Source organism: Crocuta crocuta, unplaced genomic scaffold (genome assembly GCF_008692635.1).
Source record: "Crocuta crocuta isolate KB4526 unplaced genomic scaffold, BGI_CrCroc_1.0 scaffold549, whole genome shotgun sequence".
In the NCBI taxonomy this organism is placed as follows: Eukaryota; Metazoa; Chordata; class Mammalia; order Carnivora; family Hyaenidae; genus Crocuta; species Crocuta crocuta.
This window is the reverse complement of record NW_027529169.1, coordinates 1,569,213-1,591,594: the sequence shown is the minus strand read 5'-3', so window position 1 is coordinate 1,591,594 and position 22,382 is coordinate 1,569,213. Positions and strand designations below refer to the sequence as shown.

The 22,382-nt window shown below is 38.7% G+C and overlaps 1 protein-coding gene across 3 annotated transcripts in view; it reads left to right on the top strand.

Moving 5' to 3' along the window:
- The window catches only part of R3HDM2 (R3H domain containing 2), a 119,016-nt gene that overhangs the window by 6,000 nt on the left and 90,634 nt on the right, over window positions 1-22,382 (top strand). For 2 of the 3 annotated variants that reach the window (XM_077757546.1, XM_077757547.1), the window contains exon 2: window positions 13,526-13,581. The exons of the other annotated variant lie outside the window; for it this stretch is intronic. The gene's annotated coding sequence lies outside the window, so the exon portion shown is untranslated. The remainder of the gene's footprint in view (window positions 1-13,525; window positions 13,582-22,382) is intronic. 3 annotated transcript variants of the gene reach the window in all.

Below are 22,382 nucleotides of genomic sequence, written 5' to 3'. Positions count from 1 at the left end.
TTAAGTTTATTTATTTTGGGGATGCCTGGGTGGCTCAGTTGGTTAAGCATCTGACTCTTGATTTTGTCTCAGGTTATAATCTCACAGTTTGTGAGTTTGAGCCCCATGTAGGGCTCTGTACTGACAGTGTAGATCCTGCTTGGGATTCTGTCTCTCTGTCCCTACCCCTCTTCACTCACGCTCTCTATCTCAGAATAAATAAACTTTAAAAAGAAACAGGGTGGGTGGCTCCATCTGTTAAGCACCTGACTTTGGCTCAGGTCATGATCTCATGGCTTGTGGGTTCGAGCCCTGTGTTAGGCTCTGTGCTGACAGCTCAGAGTCTGGAGTCTGCCTCAAATTCTGTGTCTCCCTCTCTCTCTGACCTTCCCCTGCTCACGCGGTCTCTCTCTGTCTCTCTAAAATAAATGAACATTAAACATTTTTTAAAAAGTATTTTCCCCCTGTCTTTTATTTGGAAATGCCACTGACCCATATATTAGGCAATTTAGATTTGTCCTACAGTTCACTTATGCTTTGTTCATTTTATGTCAGTGTCTTTTTTCTTTCTAGGTTTTGTTTTGGTTGGTTTCTGTTGCTGTGTTTTTGTATTTTCTCCCCCTGATTTGTTCTGTTGCAGTTTTTGGTCTGCTATTAATCTTATGTAGTGTATTTTTATCTTTACCATTTCAGATTTTTTACTTCTTCTACCTAACATGCTTACTTTTTCCTTTAAATTTTTACACATATGGAATATAGTTATAATTTTCTAAATGTCTTTCTTTTTTTTTTAATGTTTTATTTTATTTTATTTTATTTCTAGGAGCGAGAGAGAGACAGCGTGAGCAGGGGAGGGTCAGAGAGAGAGGGAGTCACAGACTGAAACAGGCTCCAGGCTCTGAGCTGGCAGTCAGCACAGAGTCCGACGCGGGGCTTGAACCCACGAACCACGAGATCATAACCTAAGCGAAAGTCGGACGCTTAACCGACTAAGCCACCCAGGCGCCCCTCTAAATGTCTTTCTTTACTAATTTTATAATCTATCATTTCTCATTTATCTTAACTTTTCATTGTGAAATAAGTACAATATACAGGAAGTTGGGGAAAATATACAGCAATATTCCATGTGCTTTCCACCCAATTTCTCCCCATTGTGACAGCTTCTGTAGCTGTAGTACCATATCAAAAGCAGGAAATTAATATTGATACATCTACAGTGTCTGTAGATTTGACATGCACTCCTCTCTCTGCATGCATGTGTATTTTGGGGGAAGCTCTGTGGAATTTCATCTTGTATAAATTTTTGTATCCACAACCACCATCAAGATATAGAACAGTTCCATTCCGAGAAGAATCCTTCCTGTTGCCCTTTTATAAGCACATCCACCTCCCTCCACCCCATTCAGGAACCTGTAACCCTGGCAATTACTAATCTGTTCTTCAACTCTCTAATATTGTGATTTCAAAATGTTAATTAAATGGAATCATATCATACATAACCTCTTGAGATTGACTTTTTCTCCTACTCAGCATAATTCCCTTGAGATCCATCCAAAGTGTTGTATGTGTCAGTAGTTTGTACCCTTTTTTGGAGTACAAATGGCTGAGTCATATTATGTGGTATGGCTGTCCCAAGGTTATTTAAGCATTCATCTGTTGAAAGACAGGTGATGGGTCCAGTTTTGGGCCATTATGAATAAAGCTACGAACATTCATGTATAGGTTTTTGTGTAAACATAAGTTTTTATTTTTCTGTGATAAATGCCCAAGAGTACGGTTGCTGGGTGGTAAGGTAATTACATATTTCATTGTAAAAGAAACTGCCAAACTGTCTTCTAGAGTGTCTGTACCATTTTGTATTCCCATCAGCTATGTATGAACTATCTAGTTTTTCTGCATTCTTGCAACATTTATGTTAGCCATTATGATAGGTATGATGGATATCTCAGTGTGGTTTTAATTTGCATTTCCCTAATGGCTAGTGATTTTGAACATGTATGCTTATGTCTTTTGCTCATTTTCTAATTGTTCAAGTTTTGAGAGTTTATGTATTCTCTTTATATGTTCTAGATACAGTTCCTTTGTTAGATATGCAAGTATTTTCTCCAGTTTGTGGCATACTCTTCTGTGAACTCTAGACTTCTTTGCTTTCTCAGACTTCCACTTTCCACTCAGAGAGCATGTTGGACTCTTCCCAGGTTGCTGCTCGGCTTCCCCCCTTTTTTGACATTACTTAGAAGCACTCTCCAGGCATCAAGCATGGGGCCTACTGTATTTGTTTTCCATTTCTCAGGAATCACTGTCTTTTATTGTCTGATGTCCATTGTCTTAAAAAGCACTCTTTTACCCGTTTTTTATTTCTTGTCTGCCTGGAAGGTAAATATGATCTCTGGTACTTCATGTTAGTTAGGAATGAAATCCCCCTCCCCTCCCTTTCCATGGCCAAATCTTTCAAGAACATTAGGAACACCTGTTGTTAGTAACTAGTGTCTAACAATTCCTTCCTTTCTCAAGTTCTTAAACAGAAAAAGAGGGGGGAATGGAGGCTAAATATAATTCAGACAAAAAGATACTTCTGATGTTGTTCGGTGTCTGTTGAAGCCCAGCTACTTCCAAAAGTTTGCAAATCAATCAGATACAGGCTTAGAGCTAGAAATAGGTTAGCTGCCATAGCACAAGATGATGGTGTGAAAAGATTTTAGTGACAGCTTGTGTGTGATAATATATCCTTTCTTGTTCAAGGTTCTCTTTGGATGTTAAGCTAGATTCTGGCTTTCATATGCCTTTTCTCTATTCTTATCCATCAAGTCCTTTTCTCGAAAGAATGGTTATATTTATAAAATCATATTTCCCTATATTTAAAGGGTAGAGTTGACCAGTTAAAGCAGCCTTTCCAGCCAAAGTGCATCTAGTTAGGTAATTCTCCCTTAACTTTTATTATTAGTTTTAGGGCTTACATTAGCATTTATGATGATTTGATAAAAATATACTAGAATTTCTTAAAGATTTATCTCTGCATTTCAAAGCTACCGTTATCTATGTAAAAACCCAGAAATAGTATTGCTGCAGGATCACATAGTTCTCAAACATTGAAGAAAACATTTCTTTGGAGTTATTTTATGGAATTGGGACACATCTCAGTAATAGGTGACTTTGAGCTCTGGTTACCTGCTAGAGCCTCCTTTGGGGTAGAGCAGCTTCTTCTTGTGCCAGTCTTACTAGGAAAGTTTTGTTTCTCTTTCCAGTTGATCACTTCAGCTGATGAACCCAGGGCATAGTGATATTAGTAAGCTATTTTTTAACAGTTCCTGTCATGATGCCTTGCACAGACTGGTGACTCAGCGAGAATGAACTGGATGAATGAGTGCCTCTTCATTGAGTCACTGCTTCGGCCACCTCCCTTTTTTATTTCATCCAGGGTCTTTCCATCCCCATCCTTTTCTTACTTGTTTTCTTACTTGTTTGAATTTTCTCTGGAGGGGGGAACAAAGAAGGCAAAGAAGAAGAACCTGAAATCTTTGTATTGTTTATAAGTGACTCTGATAAGAAAAAAGTACTGGGACGCCTGGGTGGTTCAGTTGGTTAAGCGTCTGACTTTGGCTCAGGTCATGATCTCACAGTCTGTGGGTTCGAGCCCCGCGTTGAGCTCTGTGCTGAGGGCTCAGAGCCTGGAGCTTTCTTCAGATCCTGTGTCTCCCTCTCTCTCTGCCCTTCCCCTGCTCACTCTCTGTCTCTCAAAATAAAATAAAGACATAAAAAAATTTTAAAAATAAAAAAGTATTATATGAGAGGAGATTGAAACACTTGCCTGAATTGAGATTTTGGAGTTGATGCTGATTTATCTATTGTATTTTTCCCTGCCATTACTAACATTGGATGATTTTTTGCTTTACTTCAAAGCCCTGACCAGCTTTTTCTCTTTGTAACTGATAGCTGGTGATATATGCTTTTAACTTTTCAATTTTATTTCTAATTTTTACAACTTTCCTTTTTCTCTGTATGGAGTCCTCTACCTCTTCTTTATTCTTATTATTTTTGAGTTTGTTTATTTTGAGAGAGAAAGCAGGCAAGTGGGGCAGAGAGAGAGGGAGAGAGAGAGAATCCCAAGCAGGTTCTGCACTGTCAGCACAGAGCCCAACACAGGGCTCAAACCCACGGACTGTGAGATCATGACCTGAGCCAAAATGAAGAGTTGGACACTCAAATGACTGAGCCACCCAGGTACCTGCGTCTTGTTATTCTTTAAATATTGGTGTGTCCTGAAGTCTCTGCTTACCTCTCTGTCTCTCTTTGCTACTAATATTCCACTATTCTCACCATGTACTCTTCCTTTAAAATCCAAGGTTTCAACTTCTATCACAGTTTCGTTGTAGAGATATCCAGTCTCATCAGTGTACTGCTTATTGGACACTGTGATTAGTCAGCTGATGGGCACATCACATTTACCATGTTTTATTTTAATATTTCATCTTTTTAATTTAATTACTTGGTGCTCATCAGGACAAGTGTTCTTCTTCTTATTATTTTTTAAGATTTTTATTTTTAAGTGATCTCTATACCCAGTGTGGGACTCCAACTTACAGTTCTGAGATCAAGAGCTGCATGCTGCACTGACTAAGCCAGCCAGGTGCCCCAACAAGTGCGCTTTAAAAAAATTTTTTTTTAATATTTTTATTTATTTTTGAGACAGAGAGAAAACATGAGCCAGGGAGGGACAGAGAGAGAAGGAGACAGGATCTGAAGCAGGCTCCATGCTGACAGCAGAGAGCCTGGTGTGAGGCTTGTACTCAAACTCACGAACTGTGAGATCATGACCTGAGCCGAAGTCAGATGCTTAGCCAACAGAGCCACCCAGGTGCCCCACTTTTTTTTTTAAACATTTATTCATTTTTGAGAGACAACAAGAGCGAGGGAAGGGCAGAGAGAGAGAGGGAAATGCAGAATCTGAAGCAGAATCTAGGCTGTAAATTGTCAGCACTGAGCCTAATGTGAGGCTCAGACCTACTACCTGCAAGATCATGACCTGAGCTGAAGTTGGTTTGTATCTGACTGAGCCACCCAGCTGCCCCCAGACAAGTGCACTTCTTAATCTCCATCACCTATTTCATCCATTCCCCCACCTCTTCCCCTCTGGTAACCATCAGTTTGTTCTCTATTGTTAAGAGACTGTTTCTTTTTGTCTCTCTCTTTTTCCCATTCCTTGTTTATTTCTTAAATTCCACATGAGTGAAATCTTATGGATTTGTTTTCTCTGCCTTACTTTTTTCACTTAGCATTATACTCTTTAGCTCCATCCATATCATTGCAAATGGAAAGATTTTCTTTTTTATGGCTGAATATTCCATTGTATATATGCCACAGTTTATGCATTCATCATTTGATGAATACTTGGGCTACTTCCACATCTTGGCTGTTGTAAATAATGCTGCTATAAAAATAGGGGTGCATGTGCCCCTTTTAACATGTTTATTATTGTTGTTATTATTTTTAATACTTATTTATTTGAGGGGGTAGAGAGAGAGAGAGACAGATGATCTGAAGTGGGCTCTGTGCTGACAGATTGACAGCAGCAAGCCCAGTGTGGGACTTGAACTCATGAATCATGAGATCATGACCTGAGCCAAAATCATATACTCAACTGACTGGGCCACCCAGGTGCCCCTATTTGTATTTTTTTTGAGAGAGAGAGAGAGTGTGAGTGTGTGAGCTGGGGAGGGGCGGGGGTTGGGGCAAAGGATCCAGAGTGGGCTTTCTGATGACAGCAGAGAGCTCAATGCAGGGCTTGAACAGATGAACCATGAGATCATTTTGTGAGCTGAAGTTGTATGCTTAGCTGACTGAGTCACCTAGGCTTCCCTGCATGTGTCTGTTTAAATTAGCATTTCTGTATTATGTGGGTAAATACCCAGTGGTGCAGTTGCTGGATCATAGGGTTTCTTTAACTTTTTGAGGAACCACCATACTGTTTTTCACAGTGACTATACCAGTACAACATTGAATCCCCAGCAGTGGAAGAGGATTTCTTTTTTTCACATCCTCACCAATACCTATTATTTCCTGTATTATTGATTGTAGCCATTCTGACCGGTGTGAGGTGATATCTCATTGTAGTTTGGATTTGCATTTCCCTGATGATTAGTGATAATGAGCATCTTCTTATATATCTGTTGGCCATCTGTATGTCTTTTTTGGAGAAATGTCTGTTCATGTATTCTTTTTAATTGGATTTCTAATTTTTTGGGTGTTGAGTTCATGTAAATTCTTTATGTATTTTGGATACTAACCCTTTATCGGATGTGTCATTTGCAAATATCTTCTCCCCTTCCATAGGTTGCCTTTTGGTTTTGTTGATTGTTTCCTTCACTGTGTAGAAGATATTTATTTATATATTTATTTATGCTTTTGGGGTTTTTTTGTCCTAGGGGACCTATGTAAGAAAAATGTTGCTATGGCTGATGTCAGAGACATTATAGCCTGTGTTCTCTTATCGGATGTTTATGGTTTCAAGTCTCACATTTAGACCTTTAATCCATTTTGAATTTATTTTTGTGTATGGTGTTAGAAAGTGGTCCAGTTTCATTCTTTTGCATATTGCTGTCCCGTTTTCCCAATACCATTTGTTAAAGAGACATTGTCTTTCCCATTGGATATTCCTTCCTGCTTTGTCTAAGATTAATTGACCCGTATAACTGTGAGTTTATTTCTGGATTTTCTGTTCTGTACTATTGTTCTATATGTCTGTTTCTGTGCCAGTTTCATATTGTTTGATTACTGTAGTTTTATAAAACAACTTGAGGCCTAGAATTGTGATGCCTCCAGCTTTGCTTTTCTTTTTCAAGATTGTTTTGGCTATTTGGGGTCTTTTGGGGTCCCATACAAATTTTAAGATTGTTTGTTCTGTGAAAAATGCTGTTGATATTTTTTTTAAGATTCTAATTTTTAAAATTTATTTATTTATTTTAATGTTTATTTATTTTTGAAACAGGATGAGTGGGAGAAGGGCAGAGAGAGAGGGGGCCAGTGGATCTGAAGTAGGCTCCGAGCTAACAGCCCCAATGTGGGGCTCGAACTCATAAACCGCGAGATCATGACCTGAGCCAAAGTCTGACACTTAACTGACTAAGCCACCCAGACACCCCAAGATTTTTATTTTTTAAAGTAATCTCTATACCCAATGTGGGGCTGAACTCACAACCCCGAGATCAAGAGTCTCATGCCCTACCAACTGAGCCAGCCAGGCACCCCAAGTACTGTTGGTATTTTGATAGAGATTGCATTAAATGTGTAGATTGCTTTGGGCAGTATAGACACTTTAACAGTATTTGTTCTTCCAACCCATGAGCATGGAATGTCTTTCCATTTCTTTGTGTCGTCCTGAATTTCTTTCATCAGTGTTTTACAGCTTTCAGAGTACAGCTTTTTCACCTCTTTGGTTAGTTTTATTTCTTTGGATCTTATTAATTTTGGTGCAGTTATTAATGGAATTGTTTTCTTGATGTCTCTTTATGCCACTTCATTATTGGTGTATAGAAATGCGACAGATTTCTGCACATTAATTTTGTATCCTGTGACTTTTCTGAATTCATTTATCAGTTCTAGCAGTTTTTTGGTAGAGTTTTTCAGGTTTTCTCTATATAGTATCATGTCATCTGCAAATAGTGCAAGTTTTACTTCTTCCTTGCCAGTTTGGATGCCTTATTTCTTTTTGTTGTCTGATTGCTGGGACTAGGACTTCTAGTACTAAGTTGAATAAAAGTGAGGAGAGTGGACATGTCTTGTTCCTGAACTCAGGTGAAAAGCTCTCAACTTTTCCCCTTTGAGGATGGTGTTAGCTGTGGGTTTTTCATATACTCATGACACTGAGATCAAGACCTGAGCTGAGATCAAGAGTCAAATACTTAACTGACTAAGCCACCCATGTGCCCCTCTTGTTACAGTCTTTGTTTTAAAGTCTATTTTATTTTGTCTGATGTAAGTATTGCTACTCCGGCCTTCTTTGACATCCATTTGCATGCTGGATGCTTCTCCATCCCCTCAGTTTCAATCTGCAGGTTTCTTTAGGTCTGCTACAATTAACCTATTGTAAGCAGCATATAGATGTATCTTTGTTTTTTTTTTTTTAAATCCATTCTGTTACCCCATCTGTCTTCAGCCAGAGCATTTAGTCCTGTTACCTTCAGAGTAATTATTGATAGAAATGTATTTATTGTCTTTTTATTACTTGTTTTGTGTTGTGTCTGAGGATTTTCTCTGATCCTTTCTTGTCTTTTTCATGGTTTGCTGGTTTTCTGTAGTGATAGATTTGGATTTCTTTCTCTATTCTTTGCATATTTATTAGATTTATTTTTATTAATGGTTTTTGCTCTGTGGGTACTATTATGTTTATGACATCTTCTGCATATAGCAGTCTATATTAAGTTGATGGTTGTTTAAATTTGAAACCATTCTTGGGGTGCCTGGGTGGCTCAGTAGGTTGGGTGTTCAACTCTTGATTTTGGCTCAGGTCATGATCCCAGGGTTGTGGGATTGAGCCCCGCATCAGGCTCTGAGCTGAGAGAGGGGAGCCTGTGTAGGATTCTATCTTCCTTTCTCTCTGCCCCTCCTGTGTGCATGCACGTATTCTGTTTTAAAAATAAATTAAATTTGAACCCATTCTTTACTCCTGCCCATGTTGTAGGTCTATGGTGGCATATTTAACATCCTTTTATTTTGTCAGTTCCATGACTGATTTTTTACAGAAATACTCATTTTTACTGCTTTTGTGTTTCCTGCCTTCATACTTTTGGTCTTCCTTTTCCATTCACAGAGTCCCCTTTACTATTTCTTGCAGGGCTGGTTTAGTGGTCATGAACTTCTTTAGTTTTTATCTGGTTTTCTTTGTCTGCTTATGGGTTTTCCTTTAGATGCAACTATCTTCTTTTGTCTTGCTGCTTTTAATATTTTTCTTTATCCACCATGTTTTGCCATTTTATTTAATTTATTATTATTATATTATTTAATTATTTAATTAATTTATTTTAAGTAAGCTCTACACCCAACATGGGGCTTAAACTCACAACCCTGACATCAGGAGTTGCATGCTCCACCAACTGAGCCAGCCAGCCAGCCAGTACTTTGCCATTTTAATCACAATATGTCTTGGCTTGGATCTGCTTTTGTTGATTTTGTTGGTGGTTCCCTCTGCCTCCTGGATCTAAGTATCTGTTTCCTTCCCCAGATTTGGGAAGTTTTCAGGTATTATTTCTTCAAATACATTTTCTGTCCCCTCTTCTCTCTTTTGTTCTTGTGAGACTCCTATAATACAAGTGTTACTACATTTGATGGAGTCACTGAGTTTCCTAAGCCTTTTCTTGTATCGCATAATTCTCTTTTCTGTCTTTTGTTCAGCTTTATTACTTTCTATTACTTGTCTTCTAGGTCATTAATTTGTTCCTCTGCTTCTTCCTAACTTGTTGTTCATTGCATCAAGCATGTTTCTCATTTGTTTATTGAGCCCTTTATCCCTACTCTGTTATTCCTTATCTCTGTGTGAATGGTCTCACTGATGCCCTCCACTCTTTTATCAAGTCCAGTGAGTATCCTTATGATTATTGCCTTAAATTCTCCTTCAGGCACATTACTTATACCTGTTTCACTTAGATTTCCAGTTGTTGCCTTGTTCTGTTCTTTAATTTGGGGCAAATTCCTCTGATTTCTGATTTTGTCTAAGTCTCTGTGCCTGTTTCTCTGTGTTAGGAAAGTCACCTACATCTGCTGTTCTTGAGGGCAGTTGTTTTATAAAGAAGAGGTCCTGTAGTGCCTTGCAGTGTAGTGTCCTCTGTTCCTCAGGGCCTGGTGCTTCCAAGAATGTCTTCAGTGTATGTTTTGTGCGCTCTGCTGTTGTGTCCTGGCTTCTTTATCCTTCAGGCCATTTGTCTAGAGAGGCTCTCTTTGCCTGTTGTGGGCAGTGTTTGGTCCTTGGCCTGACTGTGGCATATTTTAACTAGGTGTGCTCTGGTCTGCTTGTGAAGTGAGACCTGTTCCCACCACCACCAGAACCAATGCCTGGCAAAACTTCCTGGTCAGGTGATGTGGTGTTGGCAGGGGTTTGGGCTCTCTTCTGGGGAAGGTGGTCTGTCATGCTGGGACTGAGCCAAATGTGACTAGGAGGGGCAGTTCCACCAGAGCGCCAGGGGAGGGGCTTGGCATAAGCAACTTAGGGAGCTAGGGTCATTGCTAGGCTGGTTCCTGCAGGAGGCCCTGTGCTTATGCTGAGGTTCAGGGGAGGGAAATGGCACTGGTCAGTTCCTTTGTTCCTGGAGGGGTCTCTGTGAATACTGCTTCTCTGGGACATGCTCTGAGATGAGCAGATAACCTCCCCACTATGTGCCCTGGGAGCTCTTTAGATCACTCTTTCCCTGCTGTATGTCCACAGGCTCTTTTCCCTGCCTTCTCTCTAAGAGCAGCCCCAATATCCTTGGAGCTCTTCAAGAGCCAAGCACAGTGACCTTTAAAACTCTAGATTTTGGGGCACCTGGGTGGCTCAGTCTGTTGAGTATCCGACTTCGGCTCAGGTTATGATCTCATGGTTAGTGGGTTCTAGCCCCACACTGGGCTCTGTGCTGACAACTAGCTCAGAGCCTGGAGCCTGTTTCAGATTTCTGTGTCTCCCTCTCTCTCTGACCCTTCCCTGCTCACACTGTCTTTCTCTGTCTCAAAAATAAATAAAACATTAAAAAAAAATTAAAACCCTAGGTTTAAAGCCCTGCCAAAAGTCATGAAATTTGGCACTTCTCACTTTCTAAGCCAATACCTGTGGGGATTTGTTTTTCCTGTGCACCGTCCTATGTGTTAGTCTGTCTCTCTCCCTTCTCTTCAAAGTCGCCTCCCTCCCCACTGTAGTAACCAGGTTCTGTTTCTCTCCGAAGTTGCATCTCTACACTTCCTACCTTCTTCCATGTGGCTTCTTCTTTACCTTTATTTGTGGAGTTTGTTCTACCAGTCTTCAGATCAATTTCTGTGTTATTTAGGATGATTTGGGATTTCTGGGTCAAGGCAGCCTAGAGTCCCACATTTACCATGCTTTAATTAATTAATTAATTAATTAATCAGTCTGTTTATTTTTAAGTAGGCTCCATGCCCAATGTGGGGCTTGAACTCACAGTCTGAGATCAAGAGTTGCATACTCTACTGACTGAGCTAGCCATGTGCCCCTATTTATTTATTTTTAAAATAAATTAAATAATTTTACTAATCTCTACACTCAAGCTGCAACTCACGACCCTGAAATCAAGAGTTGCATGCTCTTCCGACTGAGCCTGCCAGGTGCCCCTACCATTGTTAAACTGAGCTTTATCATCTTTCTTTCCAAACTGGTTTCTCCTTTAGTGTTCTGATTTCAGCGGTAAAAATATCTTCCCCAGTTGTTCTCAAACCTTTTAGTATTAGAATTTCTTCACACTCTTAAAAGTTATTGAGACCTTGAAAAGAGCTTTTGTTTATGGTTGGTAATAGCTATCAATATTAGTGTATTGGAAATTAGAACTGAGAAATTTTAAAAACATTTATTAATTCATTTTATTTTTATTTACTTATTTTTAATTTTTTAATGTTTTATTTATTTCTGAGAGAGAGAGAGAGACAGCGTGAGCAGGGGAGGGTCAGAGAGAGAGGGAGGTACAGAATCTGGAACAGGTTCCATGCTCTGAGCTAGCTCTCAGCACAGAGCCCGATGCAGAGCTCGAACCCACGAACTGTGAGATCATGACCTGAGCCAAAGTTGGACACTTAACCGACTGAGCCACCCAGGCACCCCTTATTTTTTTTGCCTTATAATAGGATTTTTTTAANTTCTCCTCTAGGGTGTTGATAGTTTCCTGTCTCACATTCAGGTCCTTTATCCATTTTGAGTTTATTTTTGCCAGGCACCCCTTATTAATTCATTTTAAGATGATAACCTGTTACATGTTAACATAAAAGCAAGTCTTTTATGAAAAAAAATCAAAACAGCAACAATAAAATTTAATGAGAAATTTAATAAGAAATGTTTTTCATTTTTAAAAATCTGATTTAATATTTGGGTTAATAGAACACAGATGAATTATCTTCTCTGCCTTTTCATTCAGTTGGTTGTGATATAACACGTCCTTTATCTTCTGGAAAATACTGTCATATACCTTTGAGAGGATGACAGTGAAAAGGGCAAACAAGACCTTAGTATATTATAAAAGTCCTTTTGACCTTGCAGAAAAAACAAGTCTTAGAGATTTCCAGGGGATTCAGGCCATAATTTGCAAAGCTGCTTTTCTGTCCAGTCCCTTAAGTGTCTTATACTTTTCACACAATCATCATACACATCTCATATGTTACTCAGTCTTAGTGATTTCACCTCCTGATGCCTCTTGGGTCACAATCCCCTCATTCTGTAGTCAGAATTCTTTTTCCTAGCTGGTGTCTCTGCCTCTATTTCATCTTCTTTCTAAGCTATCCACATTGTAGCAAAAGTAATGTTTCTAAAATAGAAATATGATGTAACTCACTTTTGAAAATCCTTTACAAGTTTCTCATAGCGTTAGTTAGTATGCAAGATGTTTTATGATCCTGTTTCCACGGATCTCTATCTTTTTTTCTCAAGCTACTTTGCTGTGAGCACCTTATACTCTAGCTTTCTTTATGCAATAGTTGCTGATCTGAGAAAGCATCATGGTGATCCACATGTCTGTGTTAATGATACTATTTGTTGGGTTCACTCTATTCCTGGCACTGTGTTCTAAGTACTGTATATATATATACACATAATATATATATACATAATATATATATAATATATATATTATATATATATAATCTCATTTAATCTCCACACAGCCTTCCAAAAAAAAAAAAGTATTTTCATCATCCCATTTTATAGATAAAGAAACTGAGGTTTAGAGAGATTAAGTAACTTTCCTCAACTCATCCAGCTGGTGAATATGGAATCTAGGTTTGTTTTTCCACTTCTCTGTTAGGCTAAATACTATTTGTCCTGGAGGATTAGGCTTAAACATCCCTTCCTTCTGGAAGCCTTTCTTCTGGTATGATATTTAAATGCCTGCTTCCTGTATTCCCATTAAGCCTTGTGAGCAGCTCTAGCTAGCACTTAACATAATACATTATAATTTACTTGTTTGTTTCCTGTACATTGATTTTCCTGGTAGGTGCAGAAAGGGAACTTGATTCCTTTGACACAAGAATCTTAGATTGCATTCCAACATATTTGTCTCTAAGAGAAAAATAAATATTGGAGACCTTAAAACCTGATGTCACTCTGGGCCTACTTCGTCTATTCATTCCCTCAATTTCAGAGGAACCATAAAACAGATAATATTATTTCTGTGTTAATTCTTCCAAGTTTTAAAAATAGTAACTCTGATCTTTTATTAGTTTAGAGAAGACTAAATAACAACAACAAAAATAATAGCTAACATTTATTTAAATGCTTTCCATGTGTATAAACATTTTACCTGTATATTAACCCATTTAATTTTTACAGTTCCATGAGATAGTTATTGTTACCTTTGTTTTACAGATAAGGGAAACCGAGGCACCAAGAGATTAAGTAACTTGCCCAAGATCACACAGCTTGTAAGTGGCAGAGCTTGAAATCAAATCTCTAAAAACTATACTGTACAAAATACTGAATCTTCTTTATCCAAGATCCCATAGTTGTATTCTTTGTTAGGATAAAGGTAAGTGAGGATTAGAGGTAAATTTATATGGCACAACTCTGGTGTAGCGATCTTATAGAAAAAGATGATTTAGTATAGATTTTTTTAAAGTGTGTTTTCTTTTTTTTTTTTAAATTTTTTTTTAATGTTTTATTTATTTTTAGGAGAGAGAGAGAGAGACAGTGTGAGCAGGGGAGGGTCAGAGAGAGAGGGAGTCACAGACTGAAACAGGCTCCAGGCTCTGAACTGGCAGTCAGCACAGAGTCCGACGCGGGGCTCGAACCCACGAACCGTGAGATCATGACCCAAGCGAAAGTCGGACGCTTAACCGACTAAGCCACCCAGGCGCCCCAAGTGTGTTTTCTTTTTAAAACAACATCTTTTTCGTTTAAATGAAAGGATCTTTCATGTTATCTTTATTATCAAATCATTATCACAGTTCTGAGCCTCCAGCCCAATTAATTTCCAGTGAATAACAACAACAAAAAGTTTTACATTTTAGTTGACACTTAGAGGTTGATAATAATTTTTCTTCTCCCAGCAGGTTTCATTGGTTAATTTCAGAATCCTGTTTTCTTTATTTATTAGAGAGACATATCTGAACTTTATCTTTTTGGTGGGATTCATTTGCTCTTACCTTTCTTTTTTTCGGTGACCCTAGTCCCTTGAGTATTGCAGTGGATATTTAATTTAGAGAATGTTAATTAGCTTCGGTAATTACATACCTTGGGGGCATTTCTAGACATTTATAGCTTTGTATTTTTGGTATACAACAGGATATATTGGAACTTGTTTTAAGGTTGTTTGTTTTTCTATTTGTTTTTATTTTTTATTTTTTATTTTTTAATTTTTTTTTTTAATGTTTTATTTATTTCTAGGAGACAGAGAGAGAGAGACAGCATGAGCAGGGGAGGGTCAGAGAGAGAGGGAGTCACAGACTGAAACAGGCTCCAGGCTCTGAGCCGGCAGTCAGCACAGAGCCCGACGCGGGGCTCGAACCCACGAACCGCGAGATCATGACCTGAGCGGAAGTCGGACGCTTAACCGACTAAGCCACCCAGGCGCCCCTCTATTTGTTTTTAAAGAAAGCTTTGAATTTTGTTCAGGGAGGAGTGCTTAAGTCAGTCATGGAATTTAGGACTATTGGGAGTTTATTTTACCAGTGCCCAGGAATATCATACTGTGTTTTGCTAATAGTGTCTTGAGGTCATGAAGAGTAGTTTTTTGATGATGCATAAGGATGCTGTAGTTGAGTTTCAGAATCAGACCAATGTAGAGGATGCAATTTTCTTCAAAAAGCCTTTGAATAAGAACCCAGGCTGGTTTTGAGATTTGTGTGATGCAGAAAGCACATCTGTAACATGTCCCCTTTGTTGACATACTTTCAGTCTCAGTTATACAGGATGTGCTTTGAGCTGTCTTTTTACCAGTCATCATTCTATCTACCTAGTTTCATGTATAATGTTGTCAAGGTCGTCTCAGTCTCTTTTAGAATAGATTTGATTCCAGATCACCTACCTCTGCTACAGTATTCTAACCCCCCCCCCTTTTTTTTTAGTTTATTTATTTATGTATTTATTTATTTAGAGAGGGTGTGCACAGCAGGGGAGGAGCAGAGAGGCAGAGGGAGAATCCCAAGCAGGCTCTGTGCTACCAATGCAGAGCCTGATGCAAGGCTCAAACCCACGAACCTGGAAATCATGATTTGAGCCAAAGTTGGACACTCAACCAGCTGAGCCACCCAGGTGTCCCATAGTATTCATCAGAGAGATAAATGGATGAAATTAATTTTTTTAAAAACTTATTCTTTAAAAAAATTTTCTTTAAATGTTTTATTTATTTTTGAGAGAGAGAGAGACACCATGAGCAGGGGATGGTCAGAGAGAGAGGGAGACAGAATCTGAAGACAGGCTCCAGGCTCTGAGCTAGCTGTCAGCACAGAGCCTGACGCGGGGCTTGAACCCACGAACCACGAGATCATGGCTTGAGCCGAAGTCGGACGCTTAACCGACCGAGCCACCTAGGCGCCCCAGATTAAGTTAATTTGAAAGCCATAATATGTTTTTGAGAATGTGTTGTAAGATATAGTTTGTAGACTTTTTTGAGTTCTTCGGAACTGATAGGATTGATCCATGCAAGACTTGAGGAAGTTGGGGGTAAAAATGTGAGACTTTCAGAAAGGGACTTTTTTTCCTAAACTATTCTTTTAGATTTTTTCCTACTAGATCCCTTCCTATTTGGAGCTTAAAACAAGAGCTTCAGTACAATTTAGTTAATTGAATTATCCTCTCTTGAAGGATTATATGTGAAATTACTGAGTATTATAAGTATCCCTCTGCAAGCAGGTAAGGAAGCAAAGGTGAAGAGAGCAGAAATGTCCTCATGTTAAAGGTATACTCTAATGTTTTCAATAATTTCATTTTCTTTTTCTTTTTTTTAATGTTTATTCATTTTTGAAACAGAGAGAGACAGAGCACAAGCAGGGGAGGAGCACAGAGAGAAGGAGACACAGGATCTGATTTTTGAGAGAGAGAGAGAGAGAGAGAGAGACAGAACATGAATGGAGGAGGGGCAGAGAGAGGGAGACACAGAATCTGAAGCAGGCTCCAAGCTCCAAGCTGTCCGCACAGAGTCCCATGTGGGGCTTAAACCATGAGATCATGACCTTAGCTGAGGTTGGTTGGTTAACCAACTGAGCTACCCAGATGCCCCTCAGTATTTTCATTTTTAAGGAAACTGTTCTGAAATTATAGGAAGCAGCTAAGAGAAGTAGCCGTATATAAATAATTCCTTTTCTGATTATACTAGGATTGCTAACATATTATATTGATGTTGGGTGTCAGATAAGCACTCTGTACTTTTTGTAGTTAATGGTTTATTAACAAATACTTATATGTTGTGCCAAGAGCTGTCTGAAAGTATAGGATATAGCAATGAAGAAAAAGAAAAATTCCCTCCTTGATGAACATACATTTTTCCCATTTTATTAAAATATAATTGATGTACAGCTCTGTGTAAGCTGTACTACATAGTGACTTTACATACATATATTGAGAAATGATCACCACAGTAAGTTTAATTAGCATTCATCTTCTTATATAATTACAAAAAATAAAGCCTACATCTTAATGGGAGAAATGGTTATAAGAAAAATAGCAACCAATACCACCAGACCTCCGTGGAGTCAGTGACGGAAATTCCTAAAATGAAACCCCACAGAAATGGTTGTGTTTTGTTGTACTTTCTCTGAAATTGGCCCTACATTTTTGTCCTTTTAGTCCCTCTTTTGCCTGATGGCAGAGCATATAGTAGTAGCTTCAGTTTTTCTCAGATTTGCTCTCCACCAAGCACCCTGCAAAATAATTTTGAAAATTATTTCATCACATTAAACTCCTGTGAAGGAGATTATTTTATGGGTCAGTAAAATGAAGTTTATAAGAGGTAGTATACTTACAAAACAGATCACATTAAAAAAAACAGAAATGGGCAGCTAGGTGGCTCGGGTCGGTTAATCGTCCAACTCTTGGTTTCAGCTCTGGTCATGGTCTTATGGTTTGTGAGTTCAGGCTTCACATCAGATTCTGTGGAGCCTGCTTGGGATTCTCTCTCCCTCTTTCTCTGCCCCTCCCTTGCTCCTCTGCGTGTGTGCTCTCTCTCTCAAAATAAATAGTCTTAAAAAAACAAACCAGAAACAAACAAACAAACTTGAATCAGATCATATAGTTGGTATTTGATAGGGATAGACAGGCCTGCTCCTAACAATTTCAGGGCAAAAGCATAAATGAAAGCATAGTTTTCATGTATCTGTATATTTAAGTTATAAATCAAGATAAAAAAAAACTGGGTGGTGCCCGAGTGGCTCAGTTGGTAAAGTGTCCGACTTTGGCTCAGGTCATGATCTCACAGTCTGTGAGTTTGATCCCCACGTCGGGCTCTATGCTGACAGCTCAGGGCCTGGAGCCTGCTTCAGATTCTGTGTCTCCTTCTCTCTCTGCCCTTCCCAAAATAAATAAATAAACATTTTTAAAAAACTTTTTTTTTTTAAAGAAAAGTATTTCCCCTTCTAGAAACCTAGACATATGTTTCCCTAATGATGTAGAAGGTCAGAATTATTGGACTACTCAGAGTTCTGAGACAGGATGGGTTAGTGCAGATGTACCCTCTAAGCCTAGTCTCCATCCTCAGCCTCTCATCATCTGTCGCTTGGCCATGATTCAGACCATGGAATATGTACAACAGTGGGTATAGGTATTGTCTATTGTAGGACAGAGTTTGAGAAGAGATCCACTGAAGACCTTGGAAGTGGGCTCAAAACTGCTTGGGCAGGGAATTCTGGGATCCAGAGCATAGTCGGATTTGGTAGAGTCAGGGGCTTTAGGTAGATTTGTCCACTTGGTCCACTGAAGATCTTGCCTGAGGGGATAAACAGGTCAGAAGAGGGTCAGAGTGGATATCTAAGATGTAAGACCCAGAATAGCGTTCATTTACTATAACCAAGGGTTGTGCTAGTGCCAGGACTGAAATCCAGGTCTATCTGACTATACTGTCTCTTGTCAACTGTAAGAAAGCCTGGATTTACAGAGAAAGGAGGTGTTGGCTTACTAACTGGTAAACGGAGCAAGGATGGAAAATAGCTGATCTGTCCATGTTATGCCCAGAGAAGTGCTTTATGATGGACCTTTTTTTTTCTTTTCTTAAACGTTTGTTTATTTTTGAGACGGAGAGAGAGCGCGAACTGGGGAGAGGCAGAGAGAGAGGGAAGCAGGCTCCAGGCTCTGAGCTGTCAGCCCAGAGCCTGACTTGGGGCTCAGACTCAAGAACTGCGAGATCATGATCCAAGCCAAAGTCAGACACTTAACCGACTGAGCCACCTAGGTCTTTTAAATGAGCCAATGTATTTCTCTTTTGAAAATGCTATTTAGTGTTTACACGTAAAAAGTAGAGAAGTTAGGAATTGAAAAAAAACAAACCTTCATCTTATTAATGTACATTCTAGTCTTTGTATAGTTTAAGTTGAATGGCAGTTATAAGGAAACATAGCCATTTTTTTTTTTTTCCTAAAAAACGTGAGGCATAAGCATATTGGTCTATTTATGTAATGGTCTGTAGTTTATACTCAACAAGAATTTCTTCAGTCCTGTTTTGCTTCGTTAGGAAAAAGCAGTATATAAAAGGACCCGATTATGGCTTATTTTGTATTTTATATCAAACATTATAGGTAGGTTAGGCATCATTATATGGTCTTAAAATTTTTTATTTTCTGAAATTGATCTCAAACATATGAAGAGACTAGTTGTTGGGAAATGCAGTTTGGACATAGAATGTTATTTCTTCATTACATACAGTGTTGAGTATTTAGAGTACATCTGGTTATTCTTCGAGTCCTCAGGACACCAGGCTTAAGATTGACTGTGCAGCTGCACTATTTGTCACATCCCCTACTTGAAGCATTCTTGAGTACTTTGAAACCTTCACCATCCACATAATCCCAGGATCTTGGGCCATCCTTATCTGTTAGAAATTCCTCAATTCTGTCAGACTTGGAGTTTAATTTAAGTCTGGTGAAAACATAATCATGACTTCTGTTCAGTTTTCAAGCTACCCTTTTTGTTAATAGGTGAGAATCTTGTGTTTGCATGTATTGCCTGGTTGGATCTGTTCAAGGTGTAAAAATGAATAGAAAAATCCTGAGCACTATGTACCCTTGATGCTAGAGGCATAATTAGTAAGTCCAAATTGATGTTAGACCTAGAACTTGGTGGTACAGAAAATAGAATTTTAACCCCCTTCTAATTTTTTCTTAACATGACTTCCCTGTGTTCTTTCGATTTGCTTTTTCTATGATATTTGGCACTATTGCCAAATAGTGCTGTTGCTTAGTAGCTCTTGTTACCGAATTTGCCAAGCTCCTGAAAAATACTTGTTTTTTGAAAAAGCACATTAAAATTCTGACATCCATTTTGAGTGACAGTTTCAGCAGCATCCTGTATTGCAAGGGCTTGGGATTTTGTTGACATGATTCTATTTTCTCTGACTTCTGATTCCCCTACCTAGGTTCTGTAGCCTGTGGTCTATTTTTAAATCATGCTGCTATGCTCTATGCAGCAGTTCTTTTCCTGAATTATTTATCATTGTTTGGAGCTGAATGGAGCAGTATGTCTTTTCTTTTCTTTTTTTTTTTTTTTTACCACTGCTCATTAGAACTCACGTGTCTGTCTTCAACTTGGTTGACAGATTTGGTTCATGTTAAATCCCACTGGTTCATCCTGGGAAGGCTGCAAGGCAGGGAACAGGCCACAATCTGTGATACCCTGTAAGGGCATTGAGACTTTTGGTTTTTGTTATTTTGTTTTGGCAGCAGCAGGAAAGATAGAAGCTATGTCCTCTTCTTCCCTTAGACTCTGCTCAGACAGAGATTGTGTTATGTTGGTTGTTGTGATAATGTTTATTTTATGTTAAATATAATTGTTGCATTTTTAGGAGAGATGAGGGAAGAATCCCTATGAAAAGCACAGCATTAAATCAAGATTTCATTCCATTTTAGATATGATCCAGACACTTGGGACACTAAAAATCTCTGGTCTTGGGATATGGGTTGTGAGGCATTTGTTCTTTTTGTTTGGGAATATTTTTTCTCATTGCCTGTTCTCTTACCTCCTTACAGACTGTAGGCTTGGAAGAAGGATAGCAAAATCTAAAAGCAAGGCAATTATTTGGAATATTTCTTCCCCTTTTCTGTTCTCTGGTGCATCAGAATTGATGTTTCTCTTTTGTCTTCCTCCGGTGTTTTTTTTCCCCTCTGCCATCCTATCTTTCATGAAAATATTTTTTTTTTTTTTAATAGTTTATTGTCAAATTAGTTTCCACATAAATGAAAATATTTTTTGACATCACTTTTTTTAGTTTTTTCTCTTTGATAGATAAGCACACCACTACTTGGGTATTCTTTACTTCTTAAACTATGTTCCCTTTTCATGTCACTGTAGGTGGAAAGGGGTAGCTATCAATCATTTGGGCACTGGAGAAGGAAAAATCATGTTTGTCCCCCTAACCCTGTTGGCCATCTCTGAGATTGCTTGTACCTTTTAAAAAAACACAGTAATACGTGTATAGATTTGAGTCCCATTCTTGGACTGCTGATGATATACTTTTTATTTATTTATTTTTAAAAAATCTTTTTTAACATTTTATTTGTTTTTGAGAGAGATAGAGAGAGCATGAGCAGGGGAGGGTCAGAGACAGAGGGAATCACAGAAGCTGAAGACAGGCTCCAGGCTCTGAACTAGCTGTCAGCACAGAGCCCGACGTGGGGCTTGAACCCACGAACCGTGAGATCATGACCTGAGCCAAAGTCGGACACTTAACTGACTGAGCCCCCCAGGCGCCCCGAAATATTTTCATATTCTGAACCAGAACAAGTTTTTTCAGCCTCTGTTGCTGCTTTTAGTCAGTGCTACTGCCTGAGAAACTAGCCTCTGTCTGCTCAGTGATTCCAGTTATTACCATCATTATCATTTCACTCCCCTGTGATAGTGGCTCTCGGTTGCATAAATCCCACATTTCTCAGCAGGACCTCAGGACAGCCCCATTCCCATTCTCCTGACATTTCATTCAACTCATTACTTTGGACTGAGTCAGCCAAGTTGAACTAGACTAAATATACTATCTTTCCCTTGTGCTTTTGCTCTTCTCCGAGTTCTCTTTGACTCTCTTTGCCAATACATTTCCACAATCCTTGAAATATCCAGTGCAAAATTAACATTTTTTAGGAAACTGTCCATGATTCTCTTATTAATATGAACTCTTAATTTTTGTATTTTTTGAGCCTTGTATTTTCAAGTTGCTGATGATTTAAAGCACAATGCCTGTGTTAAAGGAGGTCTAATCTTAGGGGAAAATCAGAGCTAAACAGACTTGTTTTTTTCACTATTTTGAATTTCTTTTGGTTTTTAAGTTCACATATATGTCTTTAAATCCCAAATTATAATTACAAGGGGGGGGCAATTACCCTCCTCACTTTGGAGTCTTATGAACTGTTCCTGCTGCTCTTGGCACATGGTAGATAGGTAGCGACCTGTCTTACCACTGGGCAAACTCATTGGATAATAAAGTATCAGTGTAGGGAAAAAAGGATTCTAAGTATTGAGGATTCTCTATTTTGTATATTTTATTTAGAGTGGTAAGAACACTAAGACTTTACAGTCTTATTTGGAATTATATTTTGGAAACTAAAATGACACAGACTAAAAATTGAAAGTCCAAAAAGACATATTTGGTTTCTGAAATAGCCATCCAAATTTTGTCTGCATAACAAAGTCTGCATATTTATTATTGGCGTGCTGGGAGGGTGGTTTGCTTCAGGAACCCTGTCCCTGCATGTCTAATGGTGGCGGTGTACATCCTTCATAAATTTCAGTTCACATTAGTTTACTGTAAAAATCTTTTAGGTGACATTCAGAACCAGAATTGCTTATTATCTACAGATTATTAACCTCGCTTTCCAACCCCTCATGACACTTTGCATGAGAGTTGAGTTTATCTTAGAGATCTTATTTCAGAACTAGGGTCCCTGACCTTTAAGAGTAGAGTTATGTGGCACCTGGGTGGCTCAGTCAGTTGAGCGTCCAGCTCTTGGTTTCGGCTCAGGTCATGATCCCAGGGTTGTGGATTCGAGCGCTGTGTTGGGCTCCATGCTGAGCATGGAGGCTGCTTAAGATT